This window comes from Megalobrama amblycephala, unplaced genomic scaffold (genome assembly GCF_018812025.1).
Source record: "Megalobrama amblycephala isolate DHTTF-2021 unplaced genomic scaffold, ASM1881202v1 scaffold423, whole genome shotgun sequence".
In the NCBI taxonomy this organism is placed as follows: Eukaryota; Metazoa; Chordata; class Actinopteri; order Cypriniformes; family Xenocyprididae; genus Megalobrama; species Megalobrama amblycephala.
Window position 1 is genome coordinate 28,047 of NW_025953371.1, and position 24,773 is coordinate 52,819.

The 24,773-nt window shown below is 37.9% G+C and overlaps 1 protein-coding gene and 2 long non-coding RNA genes across 3 annotated transcripts in view; 1 reads left to right on the forward strand and 2 right to left on the reverse strand.

Moving 5' to 3' along the window:
- The window catches only part of LOC125261526, an 81,990-nt gene that overhangs the window by 10,422 nt on the left and 46,795 nt on the right, over nt 1–24,773 (reverse strand). The gene's annotated exons all lie outside the window — the stretch shown is intronic.
- LOC125261528 lies at nt 1,621–23,133 on the forward strand. Its single transcript, XR_007183341.1, has 3 exons — nt 1,621–1,671; nt 15,430–15,519; nt 22,143–23,133. It is a non-coding gene; the product is annotated as an uncharacterized LOC125261528 (long non-coding RNA).
- Nucleotides 7,398–8,468, reverse strand: LOC125261527. Its single transcript, XR_007183340.1, has 2 exons — nt 7,966–8,468; nt 7,398–7,873 (listed from the first exon to the last, which is right to left on the reverse strand). It is a non-coding gene; the product is annotated as an uncharacterized LOC125261527 (long non-coding RNA).

The following is a 24,773-nucleotide window of genomic DNA, read 5'->3' on the forward strand; positions in this document are numbered from 1 at the left end:
ACCAAACTTGGTACATGGCATCACAAGCATGACCTGAGGTACCATGCAGTGTTTCGGCGCAGCGCCACCTACTGGTGCGGAGATATGAAAAATTGATATTTTTGCTTATAACTTATGATGGGTTTGTCCAAAAATCATAAATTTGGTCTCGTTGGATTCGGGGAGTCATGCCGAGTCGAATGTTATCCAATTTTCCAATATCAGACATTTTGGCCGTCGGCCAGTTTGAATTTTGTGCTAAAATGCTGTATTTTATGAACGCATTAACATATCTTTACAAAACTTGGTATGGGTCATCAGAACAAAGTTCTGAAAGAACCTGAGAAGTTTCGGAACTGTGCCACCTTGTGGTCAAAAGTTATAACAAAATTTACAAAAATGCTAATAACTTCTGACTATATTTACCTATTGTAATGAAACTGGTGTCAGTAGATTCCTTGGGTGATGGTGAGAATAAAGATATCAAATTTGCCATAGTCAGCTGAACTTCCTGTCCGCCATATTGTTTTTCTTTAAAAACCTACTTTTTCGAACTCCTCCTAGACCGTTGCTCCGATTTTCACCAAAATTGAACCGTATCATCTTCAGACCATGCAGACAAAAAGTTATGGATTTCAAGTCAATTCGTCAAAGCGTTTTCGTATACCGGAGCAATGAATTTGAGGCATGATGCAAAAATTACTCTTGAAGCTGTATCTCTGCAATGCTTTGATATATTGACACCAAACTTTGCAAGTGTCATTGTCAACTCTCTCTGACCATACCACATTAATTTGGTCACAGCGCCACCTATTGGTCGAAAGTGATAAACCAGTAAAATCCTCATTTTTGATCATTTTTCAGCTCTTTTGCCTAAAATGATCTTAATAGGTCTCTAATTGCTCACTGCTGCTGTTGGTCTGATGCTCCCAGCCATGTTGGTTGGCTTCTTGTGCCGTTTTTATGCTTGGCCCCGTAATTGCTGCTTGCAGCTATATTTTTTCTTGTAACTCTCGTTCCTTATGGGAAAAAAACAAGGACTTTGATGGTTCTATTATTATATTGGCTGAATATGGTTAAGATGTCTTATAATATGTCTTAATGCGGTTAATGTCTTATACAGATAAGACCCTTATTCCTCGTCTGGTATCGTTTAAAGCCCTTTGAAGCTGCACTGAAACTGTAATTTTGACCTTCAACCATCTGGAGGCCATTGAAGTCCACTATAAGGAGAATAATCCTGGAATGTCATCAGAAACCTTAATTTCTTTTCAACCGAAGAAAGAAAGACATGAACATCTTGGATGACATGGGGGTGAGTCAATTATCAGGAAAATATTATTTTAAAGTGGATTAATCCTTTAAACTATGTCAGAGCGTGTACACACTTCATGCACCGGATGCCGTGCGCAAGGCAGCTGGACATAGTGGTGTATTAGAGGTAAAACAATTATATAAATACTGTTTGGTTTCTTGCACATACTGATTGTTTCATGTCTTAGGACATCAAAGTGTTGTCACGAGCCGCAGGGTTTAATTTGGATTTGTCTGTGCATGTTTTTTTTAATCTTATAGATGGTGTTCCCATTGACATGCATTATACGACTGACAAACTGCAACGGTTGGAGTTAAAAATCATAATTTGTGTTCTACTGAAGAAACAAAGTCACCTACATCTTGGATGCCCTGGTGGTAAGCAGATAAACATAAAATTTTCATTTTTGGGTTTTAAAATATACTTGAAGTATACTTAATAAAAATTCCACTTGAAGTGTACTTATGTTTTGCAAAGGCAAAGAATCAGTGGGCGTGTATCATTTATCAAATCAGATTTATCAAATTGTTTGATGAATGTTGAATGTGAATAAAAGCCTAAATTGAATTTATTCATCCGTCCTTCGGATGAGACGTTAAACCGAGGTCCTGACTCTCTGTGGTCATTAAAAATCCCTTCGAAAAGAGTAGGGGTGTAACCCCGACATCCTGGCCAAATTTGCCCATTGGCCTCTGTCCATCATGGCCTCCTAATCATCCCCATACACTGATTGGCTTCATCACTTTGTCTCCTCTCCACCAATAAGCTGGTGTGTGGTGGGCGTTCTGGCGCAATATGGCTGCCGTCGCATCATCCAGGTGGATGCTGCACATTGGTGGTGGTTGAGGAGATTCCCCCTTCAATATGTAAAAGCGCTTTGAGTGCCCAGAAAAGCGCTATATAAATGTAAGGAATTATTCATCATATAAAGCAATGCGCATGACATCTCCTCTGACATCTCACACTTTTGTCAAAAGGTGCTGCTATAGAGGCCCTCCTCCCCGCCCATTTCTATTGTTTTGCCCATGTCTACTGGTAGACATCTCTGACGTGTGTATCGAGTTTCATGTATGCTAAGAGTCTTAAAAGCATCCAAAATGAATATTACATTTTGATGTGTTGCCTTGGCAACAGTGTTTGAGACATCACAATTCTTTTTACAGGAGTACATTGGTCATGTCTTGATTATTCTGATGAAATTTGAAGCAAATCGGGTAAAAATAAGAGGGTGATCTCAAAGCATTTTGAAAGTGACACGCTGCCAGTTGGTGGCGCTATAACTTTGACTGACAATAGTCACACCCATGTGATCAGCCTAGTACAACGAACACACAGCTGAAGTTTCATAAAATTCAACCAATGTATGCAGAAATTATGACACACTTCCTGATTCGCTTTTCTCGCCATAAATTTGTTGCTTCGCCACGGCCAAACCGTTTGAGATATCAAAAATCTGCTTGCATTGTGTATTTATCAGTGTCTTGACTTCTTGCTGACTGAGTTTGGTGATGATCGGATTAATCGCCTAGGAGGAGTATATCAAATTCCAGAGCATGCATTTTTCAAACAACCCATAATAACTGACTTACAGTTGAGCTGACGTATAACTTAGAGCACGAAAGTTTTTCAGCCCAATGAGGTCTATATGTCTACCGAGTTTCATACTAATGCATGCAAGCATGTTTGATATATGGACCAAGTTTTCAGAGCCCATTCAAGGGGGCGCTGTCGAGCCCCCCTGCCATGCCCGGGTACCAGCTTCTGCCCGGCCTTGATGGCCGCGGATTCCGATGTGTGTGCAAAGTTACCCCCACATTTACTGCAGCAGCTGATGCTCCTATGATCACAAACCACAACAGCCACATCCATGAGGTCATTTAAATCATGTCATAGGATGTCATAGGTCACTTTGAAATGAGTGCAGATATCTTTTGCAGCTCAAAATTTTGTAAGTCTAAATCCAGTGTAAATCTCAGTCCAGTGTTTATCTTAAGTTTTTTATATATATTTTTCTAAACCATTAAAAGTGTCACTGACACCCTCCCACAAACACACACACTTAACGTGACATCACACAAACACACACACACACACACGCACGCACACACAGACACACACACACTCACACACACACACACACACACACACACAGAGAGAGAGAGAGAGAGAGAAAGAGAGGCAGAGTGAGATTTAAGAACCAGTTGAACATAATTCAATACCATTTTAAACAATAAGAATAAAATCTATACTGTGACAGAAATTAGTCTTTGATAATCTCTTATATAAATATAAATATATAAAAGAGCTCTTTTCCAAAACGCTATAAATCCATTTTTAATAGTTTTTTACCTAGACCTATACATTTTAATATTCAATTTATCCTGTTAAAATGGTCTATTGGCTCAGTCTGAACATGTTAAACAATGATTGTTAAATGAAACAACATTTTGTTTATTATAAATTCAAAGTTTTTTTTTTTTTGTTTCAAAACGCTACAAATCCATCCTTTTTTTTTAGCCTTTTTATATAAAAACATCTAGAATCTCAGTATTGAAAGGGTGACTATACGTTAGTTTACTGAACTGTTTGATCACCTGATACGATGTCTCACACACACACACACACACACACACACACACACACACACACAAGGCGAGCCTCTTAAAGCAGCCGTGAGTTGAGCGCCTCTTCTTAGCCTTTTTATATAAAATCATCTAGAATCTGAGTATTGAAAGGGTGACTATATGTTTTAAACGGTTTACTGAACAGGTTAATCGCCTGATACGGATGTCGATGCGATGTCGATTAATCGCCTGATACGAGCCGAGTCGAGACACCCTTATATTCAACGAACCTTATCTCGGGAACCGAGCCGAGTTGGCACTCCGGTCTCCGGCCCCCAGGTGTAGGTCTCACTGGCTCATCTGGGCCATTAAAAGTGTTAATAGAGTTTAAAGCACTCATTTTGAAGACTGAGCAAAAACAAACTCCCTCGCTTCAAAGAACCACCATGTTAGATTGCATCGAACGCTCGCCGGATTCAGATTGGTTGAGAGGACATATCGCATTTAGGCTAAAAACAGGTTCGGCGCTTATAGCAGTTTGGAAAGAAACTGCATCTTGCAGTACATTTTAAACAAGGAAATATAGCGATTTGGCATGAACATTGATGGAGCAAAGAATAGGTTCAGTACACAGCAAAATGGCATGACGAACTCATTTTTTTTAAAATATGGCGTTTATCGCGTTTTGGAAAAGAGCTCTTCACACATATATATATATTCAAATGTTATACTAACTAAAGGCATTTATAGCAAAGTCATCATTAGCAGTTAGAAATGTTATACGTCCAGATGAATTTATCTTAAGGTCTTTTATGTTATTATTAACCAGATTATTAAACTAATTATATAAAACTATATAGTCAGTGCACTACAAATGAACTGGTTCTATGCCTTTATTTTGTTATACAAATTTATAGAAGAGAAGGCCTAAGAGATTTCTATCCTATAATGCAGTCAAAAGGACACAGCAATGAAAGGTTAAACCTGCAAGACTCTAAAAACACACACACACACACACACACACACACATACAGAGAGAGAGAGAGAGAGAGAGAGAGAGAGAGAGAGAGAGAGAAAGATTTTGAGATTTTACAAAAACTTTATTAAAACAGTTATAAAAAAACAACAACAATCAAATAAATATAGCTGCAAGCAGTGATGATGGGCCCAAGCCTGGTGGCACCGCCACCCCAGTGGCTTCATGGCAACTGTGCATGGCGGGCAATGGGTGTTTAAAATGGTTAAACATAAAAGGTCTATGTCAAATACACACCTTATTTACTGCAGCAGCTGGTGCCCATATGATCAAAACCACAACAGCCAAACCCATGAGATCATTTAAATGTATATGAGTCATAGGTCAATTTCAAATGAGTGCAGAATACCGTCCTAATCTGCCATGTTTGCGTTTTTCTCAGACAACCACTATAAAAATTCCAGAGCAAACTACCTACTGTTATTTGTTCAAACTCAATAGTACTCTGAGAAATTTAATCCAGTGTAATGTGAATGTCTGTGATTGTTGATGTTGAATTACCCTAACATACATCCATGTGTTTTTTGACCTCCCTGAGCTGTTGTTTGCACAATAATCTTATGCACCAAAATCATGCTTTAATTTCATTTCAGTATGGGTAGTATTTGATGTAAAAATAAAAATAATATAAAATCACTAATTAGAGCCAAATCAAGAACCTGCAAAGATGATTTTAATATCTGTCTTTGGTAAAAGTACAGTATGTGTCTAGATTTTTCTGCTCACTTATACAAGTTTGTTAGAAACAGCCACTTTTATAAAATCATGAGAAATTTATGTAAATATGGGTTTTGAATAAACTAGAATTATATAAATAACTAATTTAAAGACATGCGTCATACGTGATGCTCGCAAACACAGCACATGACCTTCTGTAATGCCCATGTCTACAAAACACAAACTCTCCTCTATTTAAAAAAAGTTTCGTCTGAATCAGTATATCTACTGGTTGACATCTCTGACGTGTGTATCGAGTTTCATGCAATTTGAAGCATGCTAAGAGTCTCAAAAGCATCCAAAATGAATATTAAAGTTTGATGCGTTGCCATGTCAACAGTGTTTAAAATATCAAAAATCCTGTCTCAGGTTTACATCTGCTGTGTATTGACATTACGCTGATGAATTTTGAAGCAAATCGGGTAAAAATAAGAGGGTGATCTCAAAGCTTTTTGAAAGTGACACTTCCTGCTGCCAGTTGGTGGCGCTATAACTTTGACTCACAATAGTCACATCCAATAGTACATCAGCCTCCTATAACGAACACACAGGTGAAGTTTCATAAAAATCAATCAATGTATACAGACATTATAACACATTTCCTGTTTCCCTTTTCTCGCCATAAATTCATTGCCTCGCCACGGCCAAACCGTTCGAGATATCAAAAATCCGCTTGCACTTTAGCATCATCAATGTCTTGACTTCAAGCTGACCGAGTTTGGTGGTGATAAGATTAATCGCCTAGGAGGAGTATATCAAAATCCAGAGCATGTGTTTTCCAAACAACCCATAATAGCTGACTTCCTGTTGAGCTGATGTATAGCATGAAAGTTGTTCGACCCAATGAGGTCTATATGTGTACAGAGTTTCACACAAATACGCGCAAGTATGTTTGATATATGGACCAAGTTTTCAGACTCTACTCTTACTTTTCGGACGCTGTCGAGCCCCCCTGCCACGCCCGGGTACCAGCTTCTGCCCGGCCCTGATGGCCATGGATTCTGACCTGTTTGCAAATTTCCAAGAGTTTTAGAGCACGTTAAGGGCCCAAAAACTTAGGAAAAAAAAAAAAAAAACGTAAAGAAAACAAAAACAAAAGGGCCTTCCCCCTTTTAGGGCTTGGGCCCTAATAATAATCCTTAAGGGACCAATAGGGCCCTGTGCCTTAGTGGCTTGGGCCCTAACAATAGGGCCTTCGCCCTTTGGGCTTGGGCCCTAATAATCCTAAAGGAAAACAATAGGACCTTCGCCCAATCAGTTGGGGTCCTCTGGATGCTGCATTATCATGCTTACTGTTATTACCTTGTCAATTCATAATAAAAGACCCATGTTTGCAGTTGTGCCACCCTGACATATGAGAATATGCAAAAGTTTTTCAATTATTTCAACAGCTTTAAAACTACTGATAGTTGTAGATGAAAGGTTTAAAATATAAAATTATGGCATTGTATTTTATTTTGAATTTATTATCATTAAAACACCATTTTAAATACTTTTCTTAGTTTGTTCATTTGTGTGGATGGTTGCACCACCTGACATTTTGGGGATTTAAGATACCAAAACATAAAATAATATTTATTATTTGAATGTACTGAAAATTAATTCAAACTAAATAGGTTTTATAGAATAAAATGATACATGTTATGAAATTATCAAATTATTTTAAAATAAATAATGCACTTGGACACAATAATATGCACATTATGTCATTGACCCTTGTATCAAACTTCATATATTCACACCATTATATTTTTGTGCTGTAAATATTTGTGCTACATTTCATTTGTGTTGTTCAGAGTGCATTTATTTGAGCCAAATAAAAAGTGAATGCTTTTAAATGCAAAGTTGACAAGATCTCAATGAAAGTTTATTATTTACAAATGATCTATTTTATATGATAAAAGCTGTTCATAGCAGTGATGAAAACTAAGCTCACTCTTTATTCCAGAGAAATATTTAAAGCTCCAGTAAAACTTCAAATGATTAAAACTTATTTAACAGATCATTCTACAAAACCAAATCTCCAAAGTCTGACCAGTAGCAATGATGATGATTAATCACATACACACCCTGAATTTTTTACACGTTTGTTAATCTGCACAACGCATATTACACCAGGTGATATGGAGAAAGACAAAATAAAACTGAACAACAAAACATGAACATCAGCCCAAAGTATATTTTGTTTCATTTTCATCAGTCTGATCCCCCTTCAAGTCCTTAAAGCCAAGTTTTTCAAGGGGTTCCTTTGCCATTAACTGTCTGTGAAGGAAATAAAATGTTTACGATTAGTTCCTAATGTATTTGACCTTAATTTTCCAACTTCAGGTTAAATCATGTCAGGAAACACTCACCTGTCCATCCTACACTCCAGATACTCCTTTGACTCTATCCGACAGCATGAGTTGTCAAAATGGTTGTCTCTGAGGCATCGCATGTATATCTCTTTGAATGATTTACATTCACCTATGTAGACAAAATATAGTATGATTTTCATAATAGTATTATTGTGAAAATAATAAATGTGAATTCAAAGTCTTATGCTGCGTCCCAATTTACGTACTATCCGTCTTCTAGTATTAGTGTCCCAAATCACAGAATGTTAAAATGAGTATTCAAAAGATACCTGGATGGTTTTCCGGTAAGAATTTGAAGTGCAGATCCATGCACACTCTAAAGGCTAATATTGCCCACAATCCACTGCACGTTGAACGAGGATTCGATTAGAACTACAAACATGAATAGAGAGTTAAAAACTAAAAACATTGCAGATGGTTTACGCCGACTGTTAAGTAGAAAGATTTGAGCTGTGTTCATGCAATGTTGTAATTACCTTAATTCCGCAAGTGCATTAGTATTGATAAAAAACAAAAATAAAAAANAGAAATTCAAAATATCTCACTTCCTGTTGGGTTTACAGATTTTGCACACAGGCACTTTTTTATGTATTGGGCTGTTACATCTGTCTACCGAATTTCATACCTGTACGTGAAAGGTAGCACGAAGGCCGCTTAATTGAAACCCATTTCAGATGTAAATTTTCACCACTTCTGATGCATATGCAAAGTTTCATGAGTTTTCGAGCATGTTTAGGCCCTCAAAAATGCGATTCATTCGGAGAAGAAGAAGAATTGGCCGAGCAATTACAATAGGGTCCTCACACCATCGGTGCTCGGGCCCTAATTATAAAGTGACGAGAATATTTTTTAATTATTTTTTATAAAAAAACAACTTATATAGTGATGGCCTATTTCAAAACACTGCTTCATGAAGCTTCAGAGCGTTATGAATCTTTTGTGTCGAATCAGCGATTCGGAGCAGCAAAGTCACGTGATTTCAGCAGTTTGGCGGTTTGACACACGATCCGAATCATGATTCGCTCCGAAGCTTCATGAAGCAGTGTTTTGAAATCGGCCATCACTATATAAGTCGTTATTTTGTTTTTTTGGCGCAACAAAAATATTCTCATATTTTCGTATTATAATATTAATATTGAACCACTGTACTCACATGAACTGATTTAAATATGTTTTTAGAACATTAATGGATCTTGAGAGAGGAAATGTCATTTCTGGCTATGCAGGCCTTACTGAGCCATCGGATTTCAACAAAAATATCTTAATTTGTGTTCCGAAGATGAACAAAGGTCTTATATGGAAGTAAATTAATGCCAAATGTTTTTGGAAAAAAAAAAAAAAAAAAGCTTGTTGAATTGCACTAATTGAAAAAAAAAAAAGAAAAATGCATTGTATTTTTAAGGCTTGCATTTTTATGGGCTGAAATTCAACATGGTCATATATTTAAGCTGTGAATATTTCAGTTAAAATATTTCACACACATTTTCATTATTAAAAATTCAATAATTTATATTCACCTTTCAGATTTCACTTCCAAAATATTAATTCTGTTTAAAAATACAACCTATAAAATTCGACTAGCAATTTTCAGTCCATTTTATTTCACTTTACAAATTCACTTCCACAAATTCAGTGGTTCAAATTCGGCAGAAAAAAAAAAGCAGTAGAGTACTGATGCATTATCTCCATCTGCTGTTAATCGACCTCACCAGCAGGTGCCGATAGCGGCTGTTTATGAAGACCAGAGCAACCGAACGGCTAGTAAGTGATCATTCATTCATAAAAATGGATTTGCAGAAATAGAACAAGCGGTAAGTGCATGTGTGATGATTATCAGGGCCAGTATGAATGCAGAAAAGCTGATAAAGACACAAAAGCTGCATTTATGTTTAATTCAGTGTCTTTACGGTTACTTTCCCTGTGTAGGCTACAGCTTTCTCTACATTGAACGAGATTATAACGTTATTGCCCGATGCTGGTGTACAGATCAAACGTTAAATCTGAGGTATATTTCTCTCTGTTGTTAAGTTTCCTTAACTTTATATCGCGGCACTGTGTTGTAATACTAGGGGTTCCCTCATAGGTCATAGGATTCCCCTGCCATCAGGACATGTAAAACACTTAACACAGCGTAATGGACTCGTACAGTGATATAAAAGACCAAACACAAACCTTTTGTGATGTAGGTTATACTATATAGGATCCAAGAAAGCAGATACTGGCATAAAGTTAGTTTGACGCTGAACGTTTGATATTCGCAAATTTAGGGACCGTCTCTAAAGTTACGACATTGGTATTCACATTTCTACCTTCAATAGTGTTTAAAGAGAATGATTTACAGTCACAAAACCAACTGTCAAGTGTTCATCTAGGTATCAGGTCGAACAGTGATGCGCCCTACTCTCTCTCTCACACACACACACATTTCTCTTTTTTTTACACGTTCATCACACAATTCGTTCTATTTTGTTCATTTTTATTTTTCCTGCTCATATATTATCCTGCTTATACAAATTTTACATTGCGGTGCCAAAGCATTTATATGAGCAGGAAAAATAAAATGAAAAAAGTAGAACGAATTGTGTGATGAATGTGTACAAACCCGATTCCAAAAAAGTTGGGACACTGTACAAATTGTGAATAAAAACAGAATGCAATGATGTGGAAGTTTCAAATTTCAATATTTTATTCAGAATACAACATAGATGACATATCAAATGTTTAAACTGAGAAAATGTATAATTTTAAGGGAAAAATAAGTTGATTTTAAATTTCATGGCATCAACACATCTCAAAATAGTTGGGACAAGGCCATGTTTACCACTGTGTGGCATCCCCTCTTCTTTTTATAACAGTCTGCAAACGTCTGGGGACTGAGGAGACAAGTTGCTCAATTTTAGGAATAGGAATGTTGCCCCATTCTTGTCTAATACATGCTTCTAGTTGCTCAACTGTCTTAGGTCTTCTTTGTCGCATCTTCCTCTTTATGATGCGCCAATTGTTTTCTATGGGTGAAAGATCTGGACTGCAGGCTGGCCATTTCAGTACCTGAATCCTTCTTCTACGCAGCCATGATGTTGTAATTGATGCAGTATGTGGTCTGGCATTGTCATGTTGGAAAATGCAAGGTCTTCCCTGAAAGAGACTACGTCTGGATGGGAGCATATGTTGTTCTAGAACTTGGATATACCTTTCAGCATTGATGGTGCCTTTCCAGATATGTAAGCTGCCCATGCCACACGCACTCATGCAACCCCATACCATCAGAGATGCAGGCTTCTGAACTGAGCGCTGATAACAACTTGGGTTGTCCTTGTCCTCTTTAGTCCGGATGACATGGCGTCCCAGTTTCCAAAAAGCATTGGGGGAATTGGTGATCCTCTGCCCATGACTTCTGAGAGACACTGCTACTCTGAGAGGCTCTTTTTATACCCAATCATGTTGCCAATTGACCTAATAAGTTGCAAATTGGTCATCCAACTGTTCCTTAAATGTACATTTAACTTTTCTGGCCTCTTATTGCTACCTGTCCCAACTTTTTTGGAATGTGTAGCTCTCATGAAATCCAAAATGAGCCAATATTTGGCATGACCTTTCAAAATGTCTCACGTTCAACATTTGATATGTTATCTATATTCTATTGTGAATAAAATATATGTTTATGAGATGTGTAAATTATTGCATTCCTTTTTTATTCACAATTTGTACAGTGTCCCAACTTTTTTGGAATCGAGTTTGTAAAAAAAGAAAAGAAAAAGTACATGTGTATGTGTATGTACTTTGAGTTGTGTGTGTTTGAATGTTTGTGTGTGTGTGTGTGTGTGTGTGAGAGAGAGAGAGAGTAGGGCGCATCACTGTTTGACCTGACACCTAGATGAACACTTTACAGTTAGTTTTGTGACTGTAAATCATACTCGTCAAATGCTATTGAGATTTAAATTATGGCATTTTTTGTATGATCCCATACAGTAGTGAAATACATAGCAATATTTACATATTACTTGACAGTTTATTTGGAAACACTTTACAATAAGGTTCATAATGTATTAACTAATGTGAATTATCCATGAGCAATACATTTGTTACTGTATTTGTTAATCTTTGTTAAAGTTAATAAACATACAGCAGTTCATTGTTAATGTTAGTTCACAGTGCATTAACTAATGTTAACAAATACAACTCTTTATTTTTAATAATGTATTTGTAAATGCTTGAATTAAAATTAACAAAGATTAATAAGTGCTGTAGAAGTGCAGTTCATTGTTATCTCATATTAACTAGTTAATATAAAGTGTTACCTTTTATTTTATAAAAAAATCTAAAAGTTTTGCATCATACCGGATACCTAGATGAACACTTGACAGTTGGTTTTGTGACTGTAAATTATTATCTTTAACCATCTGGGGTCTGAGGATTTTCGGGGCCCTGGAGAAGTTTTGACATGCCCTGACATTTGTGCTTTTTTCAGTTGTTCATAAACATATTAATGGAAAAAGTGTCATTACACTGTATTCAGCACAAAGTAGGCTACAATAATAGGTGAGGAACATGTATGTACATGTTTGTGTTTTTGAAGGAATAACGTTTATGCGGTGGTTATTGAAAAAACAAAAAAAGTCACTGAAATAAAGCCAAAAAATGTATATCAAATCTGTGTTCACAAGCCTTCTGGGTATTTGAGGTTGTAGACTAGAGTTTTTGCTTCAAAATGATGTAAGAATTATCCTGCCTACTAGTATATTTATAACAATATATTGATTTCGTTTTTGTAAGACACAAGACAAAAGAATCGCATAAAGAACCTCTAATGACCTGCATATTAATGAGGCCTTTCAGTCAGGTAGGCTGTGAAAAACCCTCTGTGATCATGTCTCAAGCTCATCATGGTGTACATCAAACATACAGAAAAAACAGCAGTACTGTGAAATATTATTACAATTTTAAATAATGGTATTCTATTATATACTTTAAAATATAATGTATTTCTGTGATGCAAAGTGTCTGAATTATGTTACCTCTATGGCATTTCATATAGCCTTTTAGATTAAAAGCATGCACATTTGGAGAAATATTGATGGATTCTCATATGTTTATGTCAATTTTCTATACAGAGGAGTAATATTTATTTAATATTTATTGTCATCACTATGAGCGCTGAATACTGTGTTTTCAATTCATACTTGCAGCCGGAGGGCGCTCTGAGCACATTTAGTCCACAAATTAATCTAAAGAAGAACAGGATATTCCAGGAACTAACAAAGGCTTCCAGAGGTCACTAACCATGGCTTTAACATCCAGATAAACACTTTTCAAGACAATTAATACATGATTGAGACGATGTATACATGTATTGCCTCAGAATTTGCGTCTGAATAGCGCTGGCTCTGTGGGCGTGGCTGCATTAGCGGATAATGAGCTGAATCACGGGCGTCTGACATGTGTCTCTTTTCATACAGATTACATAAACACAGAATTTTTTTTTTTTGATTTGACTTACACGATTTAAAACCTGACATTTCAACGTTTCTTTAGACATAAGTCTAATTTTTTTGTGATTTGTATTCACTAAGTTACAGTAATGAACTGTAACTTAGTGAATACTAATCACAAAAAAATTAGAAATTGAGAACTATCAGATTGGACTTCGTTCAGAGGGAGACGAAAGATCACACAACATGTTAGTTTTCTTTATTTTGCAAAAAGCACAACATTTTGTTGTTACTCTGAGTGTACACAAATAAAAGAAGATATTCAACAGATTAAAATGGTGTATAACTCTTAATTGTATGTGCAACATTGACGGAGTACTTTGAGTCTCTTTCACACTGGTAAGAAAAAAAACGAGGTGGTATCGCCGGCGTGACTGCCGACCTGAGAGAGTTAAACACTATTGAAGGTAGAAATGTGAATACCAATGTCGTAACTTTAGAGACAGTCCCTAAATTTGCGAATATCAAACGTTCAGTGTCAAACTAACTTTATGCCAGTATCTGCTTTCTTGGAGCCTAAATAGTATAACTTGTATATGTTCTGATGGCAGGGGAATCCTATGACGTATGAGGGAAACCCTAGTATTACAACACAGTGCTGGGATATAAAGTTAAGGAAACTTAACAACAGAGAGAAATATATGTCTACCCCAGATTTAACGTTTGATCTGTACACCAGCATTGGGCAATAACGTTATAATCTCGTTCACTGTAGAGAAAGCTGTAGCCTACACAGGGAAAGTAACCGTAAAGACACTGAATTAAACATAAATGCAGCTTTTGTGTCTTTATCAGCTTTTCTGCATTTATACTGGCCCTGATAATCATACCACATGCACTTACCGCTTGCTCCATTTCTGTAAATCCGTTTTTTATGAATGAATGATGACTTACTAGCTGTTACTCTGGTCTTCATAAACAGCCACTAGCGGCACCTGCTGATGAGGTCAATTAACAGCAGATGGAGATAATGCATCGGTACTCTACTGCTTTTCCTGCAGTTCCCGGATGTGAAATGCTGAATTTTCTGCCGAATTTGAACCACTGAATTTGTGGAAGCAAATTTGTAAAGCAAAATAAAATGGACTGAAAATTGCTAGTCGAATTTTATAGGTTGTATTTTTAAACAGAATGAATATTTTGGAAATGAAATCTGAAAGGTGAATATAAATTATTGAATTTTTAATTATAAAAATGTGTGTGAAATATTTTTAATTGAAATATTCACAGCTTAAATATACGACGATGTTGAATTTCAGCCCATAAAATGCAAGCCTTAAAAATACAATGCATCTAAATGCAAGCATAGCTAATGTAATGCATATATATATATTTTTTTTCAATTAGTGCAATTCAACAAGCTTTTTATTTCAAAAACATTTGCCATTAATTTACTTTCCTAGTCTCACGGGTGTAGAACGATGTGAGGGTGAATAATATAAATTTTGGGTGAACTAGCCCTTTAAGCCTTTAACTAAAGGGTGTCTTAGATATAAAGATTAATTTCTAAATTGGGTTTCAGAGGTGTATGATCATTCATACTGTGTACTGTACCTTAACTGCAACCTTTCAACGGGGTAAAGTGCTGAAACGCTTTTATACTGTATTTAATGGAAACTATATTAACCTGACAATATATTAAACAAAGAATGATAACAAAAAGCTTACACAACAACTATTGCTTACTGATATGAACAAGTGATTTATCTTTCATCCAAAGCCACATGAAGCAATTTTGGATTTAGAATCATAGTTACAACCATTTAATGGACACTTTTCACATTTCTGAAGTTCTCAGAACTGATATAATTTTGGCTGGGTAAACATAGATACTGTTTAGTGGAAGTATAGTGGTAATGTAGCGGGAAACTACAGCAAATATAACTATGTGTTATCATTTTTCCCCAGCAGCTACAGCTCCCTTAAAATAATAAATCAAGTTAATATAGTATCTGGTTGTCACTGTCTGTAGCATCTTCCGCGGACTCCATTTGCCAGCATCCCTCTGGTTCCTCACCTGCACTCACTCGCCAATCACCTGCACCTGAAACTCATCACCTTGGTTAGTACTCTTCAGCACCACTATTTAAGCCCCATCTTCACTCCACAACATTGTCTGGTCTCATCTATGGATGTTTCTATGTATTCCCTTACCTTATGGACCACTTCCCTGTTACCCACCTGTGTCATACCTACCGCGCACTTCTGATGCCGCGGCCGCGCAGAAAGAATAATTGGCGCACAGAGGATATCAGACATGAAATCACGTGTGGGCAAATCCATTTGATTTTAGTTTAAATGAGAAATAATTGCAGTGCTCTGGACAACCGCTTTAGAGTTATTGTCGCTATAAAGTTAGAACCGGTTAATGCGGTTTACAGGTTTCATAGAAAGAGAACGATTGAGCGCGTGTGAGCTGGCTGGCTCTGAGCCAAATCAGTCGCGGGAACAATACTGTCATGTTTGCGGACCAAATACCTCAATACGAGAGGCAACGCAAAACGAAAAGAAGTGTGAAATAAAACGTCATATTTTAATGAAAAGTGGTGGAAATAATGGATGATGGGCACAGAATGCTAACAAAACTCTGAGACATTTACAATTACACTCCCACCATACCACAGGTGTGGCTTGCAAACTCAAAATACATCAGTTAGCCTATATACCTCAGTTTAACCCTTTGAGCGGTACGGTCCCACATATGGGATTTTTATTTCTGTGCCCCTGGGCGTACGGTCCCACATATGGGATTTCGAACGTTCAGCGACGTCACATAACTGCCAGATTCAAACTGCTCTTTCGCGCTCTGGCTGAGAGACGGATGCGCGCAGCTCTTGTCATATATCACAACTATGCAGTGTTTTCAGCCACATAATGTTTCTTTTAAGGTTTCAGACATTTAAATACGCATAAGCACCATTAAAACAATATATTTAGAGTTATAAAATACACACTTATGTCAGACATCAGTGGAAGGAGCAATAACAATCCATTCATATACAATTTGCCGACATTTATTCATATCAGACACACACACATAATGGGCCTAAGTAACTACAAAGTTTACTCTATTATTCTTCCAGTTCACCAGCCACTTACTTGCATATATTTCGGGAGAAAATGATGAATTCACTTGCTGTAAATCCGACTGACAGGACTCTGCGAACTGCGGGGCAAACTAAGATGGTGGCGCCCATCTCGCGTTATAGATCAAGATAAAGATCATTTATAAAGGCTTTTAAACGACAAAACACACTCACTTACACATATTTGAGGATCGGAATATCAGATAGTTGATGACATGGTAAGCAAGTTTGTGAATATTTTAAATAAACAAGGAAAAACAAAATAATAGCGATCCATCTGTCATACAGTGTTATTGTGGCTGCGCTCAGCGCTCGTGACACGCATGACGCGTCGCTATGGAAACATTAAAGGCAAACGTTCTAAAATAACGGTCGCCTTAAAAAAACTCACTCTGGGGGGACAGTTAGAATATTTTAAACTCACGCTCGAAAGGGTTAAATAGATTATTGTGTGTGGTGGTGGGGTGGAATGTTTAGATAACTATAAAAGAGTTAACATGTTCACTTTTCTATTAATATTTAGCTGTCAGATCTGTTTAAATGCTTCAGTTTGTTTTCATATTATAATATATTAAAACAAATTAATAATAATAATAACAATAATAATAATAAGAAGAATACCTTTATTTTATATAGCGCCTTTAAAAGTGGCTTTCTTAAAGCGCTTTACAAGAAAACATAACAGAGAAAACAATACAAAAAATACACATCAAAGAAATAGAAACAAAATAAAATGATAAATCAAGTAAAAGCAATCCTAAAATAGAATGTCTTAAGAAGAGATTTAAAAGTCACTAATGTGTTTGCTTCCCTGATGTCAGCTGGGAGAGAGTTCCAAAGCCTAAGAGCATAAGAAGAAAATGCTCTATCAGCCCTGGAGCAAAGCCGTGTCTTAGGAACAACTAATGCCGAGTTCAGACTGCACGATTTTAGCCCCGATTTTGGCTCGCCGACAGGTTTTGAGAAATCGCCGACAAATGCCCGAAATCTCAGGCAAATCGGTGCTCGTTCACGCGAGTGACAATCACGCAGTGTGAATGAGCAAAGACGCGATCTGAGAGAATCGCCGACGAGTCGCCGACGCCCGTGAGATATTTGGCATGCTAAATATCTGGACCTGTCGGCGATTCAAAATCCTGCTGTGTGAAAAGTGTTCTGACTGAAAACTACATCGGCGATGACCGTCAGCCAATGAGAGAGCAAGATACAGAGCAGCGGGGAGTTCGGGGAGGAGTTATAGACCACAATATCAGCAAGCATGGCTTCATTCACATAAACATTACAATTCTATCAAACTGAAACAAAACACAAACATTTGCTTGACCATCCGCAACAGCAGCACATTGAAAAGTTATTTATTTACCTCCAACTCACGATGCAGAACACACAATCCACAGTCTCCCCAACTATTTCCTCCTCCATATTCTTCTTTTCTTTTTCTTGTTTTCGCTGCAAATCCGCACACAGGCAACTCGTATTGCAAGCTTCTTGTGGGCTACCGTTTTTAATAATAATAATAATAACTCCGGTCCTGCACGCGTGATATCGCGTTGTTTCCTTGTCACATCTCGCGTGTGTTTGGTTGTGAAACGTAGTTTGCGTGCCAGACAGAGTTGTCGGCGATTCTTCCTATTGTAAAGTCATGCAGTGTGAAACCCTCTGTCGCCGATCCATCGTGCAGTTTGAACACAGCAGCGACTGAATGCTGGCCAAGATAGTCATGCAGTGTGAAAAGAACAGTGACCCGACTACTTTGAAAATCGTGCAGTCTGAACTCGGCTTAAGAGTCCACTCTGAGAGGAACGCAGATTTCGACATGGAGTGTAAGGCATTAAAAGATCAGTCAAGTACTGAGGAGCCAGATCATGCAAAGCCTTATATGTTAACATAAGGACTTTAAAATCAATACGATACCTGACAGGAAGCCAGTGCAAAGACTTCAAGACAGGGGTAATATAATCACCAGCCCTGACCCCAGACAGTACTCTAGCAGCCGAATTTTGTAAATACTGAAGTTTGTTGAGTAATGATTTAGATACTCCAGCTAAAAGACCATTACAATAGTCCAGATGTGAAAAGACAAAAGAATTTATCAACTGCTCAGCCACAGCAAAGGACAACATAGGACGTAAAAGCGCTATATTCCTGAGGTGAAAAAAGGATGTCTTAACCGTATTCTGAACAAAAGGCTCAAATGACAGTGTGGCATCAAAGATGACACCAAGATTTTTTACTTTGCCTTGAAACTCCAAGGTGACACCATCAACAGACAGATTAAGAGAACCACCAGCATTTCGCAGTTGATGAGGAGAGCCTAAGAGCATAATGTCCGTTTTAGAGCCATTTAAAGACAGAAAATTATTAGACATTCAATTCTTGATCTCAGTGATACAGTTGGAAAGATGCACAATGTCCAAATGCTGACCTGGTCATGAATGGATATAAATCTGTGTATCATCGGCATAAAAGTGATAATTAATGTCTAGAGATCTGAGTAGTTGACCAAGTGGATAAATATACACTAAACAGTAATGGACCCAATACTGACCCCTGTGGGACACCAGTATGTACAGAACCAACTTTGGACCTATAGCCACCCATAGAAACAAATTGACTGCGGTCAGTAAGATAGGACCTAAACCAGTCAAGAACTGTCTCTGACAAACCAAATACAGTTTCCAGACGATTAAGTAATAATGTATGGTCAATAGTATCAAAGGCAGAACTAAGATCCAAGAGAACGAGAAGAGACAGGGAGCCTGAGTCGGAAGCTACTAGCAAGTCATTAGTGACATTAACCAACGCGGTCTCTGTGCTGTGCAGTTTCCGAAACCCCGATTGATGGGGCTCAAATAAATTATTTTCAATTAAGTGATCGTTCAGTTGGGCTGCAACCACACCCTCCAAGATTTTAGCCAGGAATGGAATATTTGAAATTGGGCCATAATTTGAAAGAGCGTTCACATCAGAATTTTGCTTTTTTAAAATGGGAGTGACAGCAGCAGTTTTAAGTGCTGCTGGCACCACACCAGTTGACAAAGAGTCATTTATTATAGCAAGAACTGAGGGACATAAAGGACCAAAGCAAGGCAAAGGATCAAGTATGCAAGTGGAAGCTTTCATACGAGAAACATGCTTGCAGAGTAACTCAGGTTGTAATGCAGTAAATTTGGAAAATGGAGTGCCAGAAAAGCTTGGTGTAGTATCTGTTTGAACAGTAGATCCAGAAGAACTACGAATATTTGTGCGAACATTATCAATCTTCTCACTGAAAAATTAGAGAAACTCATTGCACAACCAATCAGATGAAATCAAAGAACTGACACCATCTACATTAAGTAGACTATTAATTGTGTGAAAAAGTTGTCTAGGATTGTTTTGATTATTTTCAATAATATTTGATAAATATGTTGATCTTGCTGTTTCAATAGCTACTCTGTATTGTGTCAAACAGCTTTTCCAAGCTTGATGAAACACATTTAGACCAGAGCAACGCCACTTTCGCTCCAATTTCCGACATGCTGCCTTCTGGGAACGCAAATCATCATTATACCAAGGGGATGACTGTACAAATGAGACATTATGTGTTTTTATGGGAGCAAAGTTGTCCAAGTTGGCTGTAAGGACATTGTTAAATATAGAGATTTTATCCTCAAGAGGAGCAGAAGTCATAGCATTTAAGGAAGAGACAATTGAATTAGCAAAAATAGCATGATCAATTGATTGCCATTTACGGAATGAAATAGATTGTGAAGTTTCTCTACTAGAAAGTGATACCTCAGTATTAAAAAAGATAGCAAAATGGTCCGAAAGACCAACATCCACAGCAGAAAAATTAGAGAGAAAAGAGTCATTTGCAATGACTAAATCCAGTGTATGCCCCTTACAATGAGTGGGAACATTTACAAACTGAGAGAGATTAAAACAGTCCAAGAGTGACAGAAAATCCTTGGCCATGCTACAAGCTGTCTGATCTACATGTATGTTAAAATCACCCAGAATCAAAATTATCTTAAATTTGACAGACAATATGGACAGTAGATCAGCAAACTCAGACAGAAAATCCTTATTTGGTTTTGGAGGTCTATAAATAGTGACCATAGCAGCACTGTGAGAATGCCTTGTTTTAAATGTATCTGACATTTAAAACAAGGCATTCAAATGTTTTAAAAGGAGGCACGGACACAGGGTGTATCTTGTATTGTAGTTTATAGACCACTATAATACCCCCACCTCTACCTGTAGTCCTGGAGACATCAAAGAGTCCATAGCCCGCTGGAGTCAGCTGATTAAAAAGAAGACCATCGTCCTGTTTGTGCCAAGTTTCCGTAAGAAACAATAAGTCCAGTTTTTTGTCCATGATAAAATCCGACAGAAGCAAGGGTTTATTGTTCACAGAGCGCACGTTTAATAACGCGGCATTTAAGGGGCTTGCAGTCACCGCACCAAAGGTCCAGGCCAGCACCAAAAGAAGCAAAATCCTGGCGTACATAGGTATAATGCACCGCATCGCGGCAAAAACGTAAGATGATAGAAGATGTTTACATAGCACATATTCGGGGAGCGGAGCGGCAGCCAAACGCGCCAGCGTACCCAGCTCAACCGGAAGTCGGAACAACATGAGGGTGAGGCATTTAAACTGATAAAATACTGTATATCAGTTTAAATCCTTCAGGATTATATTATATTTTATTATATTATATTATAATGTAAGCCTAATAAAAAAAAATCGATCTCAAGGGGATTGTTTATGGCTCCTTGCCACTAAAAATCTTAACTTCCTGGTATAGAAAATCTGGGAAATTCATAAGCAATAAACATGTAAATTTTGATGGTTTAACACTGTCTGTTGCTAATAATTTACGGTACAAAAACACATTATGGTTGTCCTAAACCATCAGTGTAACTGCTCATATTATTATAAAGAATAACTGTCCTGCAGGAGATTTTTAAATTATTTTTAATAGAATTTCTTGGTAAAGACTGGTACAGTTAACACAGCAATGTGAAAAAAATCTCAAGTAACCTAAAATGTGCTTAATTTAGTGACTGTGACTTAATATATCACTCAGTTACATCAAGGGTCAAATAAAATAGAAATGGCTTAAAGTTAAAAAGTTACAGTTGCATGTTAAATCTTATCCGTCCCCGAACTTGGTGGCCGAGCCTGGGGTCTGGGCCAAGGCCAAGGAGCCTACCCCGCCGTGGCCTCCCGAGTGGCCAGCACCATCCTGGAGACGACCTTCCCTGCATCGTCCTGGATCACCCGTCACGTCTCCAGGACGCCCGCCCTCCCTCCTGGTTATCTATCCATGGTCGCGCCTACCGGGAAGGGGGAGTAATGTCACAGTCACCGTCTGTAGCACCTTCCCCAGACTCCATTTCCCAGCATCCCTCTGGTTCCTCACCTGCACTCACACTCCAATCACCTGCACCTGAAACTCATCACCTTGGTTAGCGCTCTTTAGCACCACTATTTAAGCCCCATGTTCACTCCACCACATTGTCTGGTCTCGTCTATGGATGTTTCTATGTATTCCCTTACCTTATGGACTTCTTCCCTGTTACCTACCTGTGTCATCCGTCTTCTGTGTTCCAGCTACTGTCACCCACCATCCATCTGCCAGTCTTCCATCCACTCTCCACTCCTGCAATAGAGACATTGTTTACCATTCAAGCTAAGTTCCATCTCAAACGTTCTTCAGCATCTCTACTTACCTGTATTCTCCTCTGCCAGATCCATGCCTCTGTTTAAATAAAACTACCTGTTATTCACTTACCTGCCTGCCTCCATCTGTGTTTGTGTGCCTGACACTGGTAAGGACATATTATAATAATGCAATAAAGTTTAACTCACTTGCATCTGGTCCATTGATGAAGCCATGGCTGCGTTCAGCCCTGACAAAATGTTGCAAAAAGATTTTTAAATGGAAACGGTGATGTGTTGAACACCCTGTTGTGATGACGCAAGAGTTGCAACTATGGCAGCTGAGAAGGCCATTCTTTGTGTTCTTTCAGAAGAATTTTCTGAGCCTGATGAAATCGGTATAAATGTGTTTAATACTGCAAAATATGCTTTGTTACAGTCAGCGCAGAGGTATGGCAAGCCAAAAGGGTCCGAATTATGCTATAGATTAATCACGTCTACAGTCAAACGCTGTCAAATAGGGCGTTTTAAACCGTATTTGTGCCGCAAAATACGCCGTTGTGATTACAAACGCAGTAAAAAAAATGTGTGAAAATACGTCAAAGACGCCAAATTTGGCGGCGTTTTAGTGTGCATGAAAAGCGCCACTTTATGCCATCCATCTTGCCATATGACACAGGGGGAAAAAAAACAGTGCACGCGTCTTTTACGACGTTTGCTTATAGCAGGGATGGGCAACTCCGGTCCTGGAGGTCCAGTGTCCTGCAGAGTTTATCTCCATCCCTGATAATTCACTTGCCTATAACTTTCTACTAATCCTAAAGACCTTGATTAGCTGGTTCAGGTGTGTTTGTTTAGGGTTGGAGCTAAACTCTGCTGGGCAGTGGCCCTGCAGGACTGAAGTTGCCCATCCCTGGCTTATAGTATGAGTTATGCCCATGATTTCCACAGCCAGTAGGTTTAAACGTTTTCCACCCAATCAATGGTAAACTGAGTCAGACCAGACCAATTCAGCATGGATCAGTTTAGCCAAAGGAGTGCCTATGAATTGATAGGATATATACAATAGCCTATAACTTTGTGGATATTTTCATTTAACATTAAACATATTAGGCCTAATTAAAGATCACACCTCTTTTTTAATGTAATTGCTAAGATTTCATGTTCAGCAGTACCTATCCCATTCTATGTATTCAACTTATTACACAGATACTTTTCACGCTAATAAAAAAAACTGAACACTAGCTTTAAGTAATATTTTACAATTAAGGAATTGTCCCTTGTATAACAGAAGATAGTGTTTAAAAGTTGTGCAACATATCATGTGGTAGCCTAGTTAATAGCCTGCTTGTTCCGCATCGATCGCTGGTTCGTGGTCTGCTCTTAGCAGGTCTAGTTTGAAAGAATGTATTTGCTATGTTAAAGAAACAAAAAGAAAAGACCCTAACCTTTTGTTGTGAGCTGATTTTTACGATATCCACCTTGTTTTGTTTATCTATTAACATATTGTAGAATTTGGTGTTTCAGTTACATTGTCAATATTTAAAAATAGAACATCGTAGTAATTATTTTTTATTTGATAAACATATTCAAAGGCCATCGAAAGACAACATCCAGCTGATTGAGCTATATCATAATATCCATTAGAACTCATTTGAAATGTGCAATCCCAAAATAATAACGTTATGAAAAAAAAATAAAATCTAACGTTATATTTCCATTAAGAAAACTTTCCAAAAACAAAATTCAAAAAATAACGTTTTGGGAACCAAAAACCAACATTCTGGGAACCAAAAATTAATGTTTAGGGAACGTTCTGACAACCAAAAATTGTTCTCTGGGGAAAACGGTATCATCCGTCACTTGGTCAGTTGCTGGGGGAAGAGGATGACCTCATCCAGGAGTACAAAATAAGTATCAAGAACAGTTACTGTTCTGGGATGCGTTTCTCAAAAGCATTGCGAGTTGATCGTGGAGATTATTGTTGCTAATTGGTGCTACAATAGCTAAAATGACAGCGAATATGCTATTTACGATGCTTTTGAGAAATGCACCCCTGGATGCATTTTGTACCTATATGTTCCCTTTCAAAAGGGAATTCGCTCTGCGTTTGCAAAAACGCTACGGGGAACGTCACGTGACCCAGGTGTCTGAAAGCAACTATCCAACAACTCCAATCCCTATTGGCCAGCGACAGCCTATGACGTAATATGGCGCGACACGGACGTATAAAAGGAGCGCCTGGAGAAACAGAAGACAATCTCATCATCTTTCGGTCCTGTTCTGTCTGATCGTGACTATATCAACTCCGGTAGGGTTTTTATATATGCCTTACAAACGTTCAAGAGAGTGTGTTTTTCCGTGTCCCAGGTTTTGACACTTGATATACACATTTTTCTGGGCGTTTTCTGTCTGGAGAGGAGCACGCATAGACAGTGCTTGATGGCGCTGGCTCTGTGTGTGTCTGTTGTTTACTGTGAGCGTCTCCCTATCGGGATGCTCCGTTCTCATTGGCACTCTTTCAGAGGGAAGAGGTGTCTGCATCGATGTCTGATGATTCTAGCACCGTTTGTGCTGAGGCAC